Raw genomic sequence first — 2,616 nt, forward strand, 5'->3', positions numbered from 1 at the left:
AGTGCTAAGCTCACTGGGTTACAGTCCTGCAATGTCACACCAGGGTCAGTGGTGCAATGGATAATGTGTCTGACTATGGATTAGGAGTTTGGAGGTTTGACTCCTGCCTGGCGCTGGTTGTTTTTAAACACATCAGCCTACTCCCTAAGTAGCCTGTGCTACTTACTGCATTGTAAGAGCGATTGTGAGCGGTTTTGTTTTCTCTCTTTGACCAGCCCAGCTGCGCCCCACCCGAAGGCAGGGAAGCACAAAAATTGTATGGAACTCATTCATGCTCCTCTCTATGGAAATCTTTAGTAAAAGGCAAAAGATTTGTACGAGATGAAGAGAAACCAGAGTGCGTGGCTGGACAGCTGCAGGAGCCCAGGCCGCCTTCAAGCCCTCTGCCCTGCCGGTCGTGGTTGGCAATGCACCTGGCCTTACAAACGAGCCAGTGGGGCCCGTTCAGCTCCGGGCTCATCGCCTGCGGCTCTCGGCTTACCTGGCAGGGGAGATACCTTGATCAGCCTGTAGTTGGTGTAGTTGGATTGTTTTCTTGTTTTCTGGAAGCAGTGTTTGTTTTGCAGTTTGAGATGGCAACCTTTGGATCCCGCAAGAATGCTGTACGTTTTGAGCTTTTGGATGACCTCTTCATGGATCGTATGCAGTTAGGCAGAAAAGTGTTACAGAAGGAACTTGGCTTTGAACCTCGGCACTTGGATTTCATCTTCGCTCTCCCAGGTCAGAAAGCATTTGAGGTTGTTTTTGCTACCTATTCTCTGTTTGAACAATGTGTGGATGTGTTTGAGGCAAAAAGAGGGAAAGTTCCTGCCCTTGAGAAGATCAACTTGCAGCCTCTGACACAGAGAGAGAGGAAAACGGTGCATGTTGTTATGTTCTCGGAAATGGCAAAGACGGAGGACATTCACACCTGGCTTAAGCAGTACTGCACAGTCCACCATGGAACTGAGGTTAGAGATGTTGACGGTATAAAAACAGGAGCAAGGAAATTCGAGGTTCGCTTGCTACCGGACAATGTAAATGGAGGCTTAAGGCACCTGCCCTCTACAATCCGGCTGGGCGCCTGCAATGGCTATGTTTTTTATGTGGGACAACCAAAGGTGTGTCGGCGCTGTGGTGCTGTGGGACACCTGGCATCATCCTACACTGTGAAATGCTGCAAGACCTGTGGCAAACAGGGATATTTAGCCTCTGACTGTTCAATGCTGCCAAAGTGCAATTTATGTGGCTCGGAAGGACACGTTTTTAAGAACTGCCCTCACGCCTACGCCAATAAACTCAAAATGAGAAAGGATGAGGCAGTGCTTGTTTCAGCCAAACCGGCCCGAAAAGCCAAAGCAAACAACAAGTCAAACAAAGAACCCTTGTTGAACAAAGAGTCTCAGCCTCCAGCCAGGATCAGTCCTGCTGTGGCTCCAGGGCCGGTGGAAGAGAAATCCACTACGCTCCCACAACCGCAGACTGCACCAGACAAGCACGAGGGTTTGAAAACCCCAGAGAACAGCGAGGACCCCTCCCCCACTCCTGCTCCTCAGAACGAGGGCCATTGTGGGGCCCCCACCGGTGGAGCGGGTCCAGCGACGATACCCAGGATTCAGCGGAGCTGCTTTTCTCAGACTCTGCAAGTGCTACAGATGCCCTCCTCTCCTCCATCCAGTCCGTCACGGAGGATCTGCAACAGCTGGTGGGTGAGGGGGAAGAGGAGACTGGTGCATCGGCTGCACCCCTTTCCCCTCAGTGCTCCCAGGAGCTGGACTTGAGGAAAAGGAAAAATGACTCTGTTTTCTCCCCGAGCGAGGAGGAAGGAGAGCATGGCGATGGGGACAGCTGGAACCCCTCCACCCCTCCTTCTACCCCCTTCCTTGAAATGGACTCCGTGAACGCTTTTACTGCTGCCACCCTGATGAAGGCTCATTCAGAGGATGGCTGGCAGGAAATTGGTAAGAAGAAAAAGAAAAAGAAGAAGGTAACAGGTGAGACCGAAGAGAAATGTGTTTTGTAAAGACTGGTTCCACTTTCTTATGTAATATGGCTCTAAACATAATTTCTCTTAACACCAGAGGTATCAATGACAGAGTTAAATGCCAGTGTGTCTTTGATTACCTCCAGCAGAGAGAGGGAGATGTGTTGATGTTGCAGGAGTGTGCTTTAGCCTATCAAGAGAGGTATAAAAGCTTTGAAGATAGGTGGGATAAAGGGCCTTCTGTTTGGTCAGGGGACAATAACAACAGAGCCTCTGGCGTGGCCATTCTTTTCAAAGGATGGGCTTTCAAATTGAAAAGTATTCAGAGGGTCATAGATGGCAGGTTGCTGTGTGTGGATGTGGAATGGGGGACCGTTAACCTGCGGCTAATCAATGTGTATTGTCCTACTGACGTGGGAGGAAGGGTGGAGCTACTCAAGGCACTCTCTCCCCTATTGTTAAGTAGCACAGACGTGACAGTGGGAGGGGATTTTAATTGTATCTTAGAGCACACAGACAGGCAGTCTAGCTCTCCGATAAAATTGGATTCCAGCTCACTGGCCCTGCAAAACTTAGTTCAAGACTTTAAACTCTCAGACACATATAGATGTATATATCCCACAACAGCAGGATATACATGGTCAGGGAGGAAT

At 49.7% G+C, this 2,616-nt stretch overlaps 1 non-coding gene across 1 annotated transcript; it reads right to left on the reverse strand.

The window, feature by feature from the left end:
• Positions 1–224: 224 nt before the first annotated feature.
• Positions 225–341, reverse strand: LOC148633568 (U5 spliceosomal RNA). Its single transcript, XR_015933914.1, has one exon. It is a non-coding gene; the product is annotated as a U5 spliceosomal RNA (small nuclear RNA).
• Between the last annotated feature and the right edge of the window lie 2,275 nt (positions 342–2,616).

The sequence above is a fragment of the Lepisosteus platostomus genome, unplaced genomic scaffold (genome assembly GCF_059453375.1).
Source record: "Lepisosteus platostomus isolate fLepPlt1 unplaced genomic scaffold, fLepPlt1.hap1 Scaffold_46_H1, whole genome shotgun sequence".
NCBI classification, from domain to species: Eukaryota; Metazoa; Chordata; class Actinopteri; order Semionotiformes; family Lepisosteidae; genus Lepisosteus; species Lepisosteus platostomus.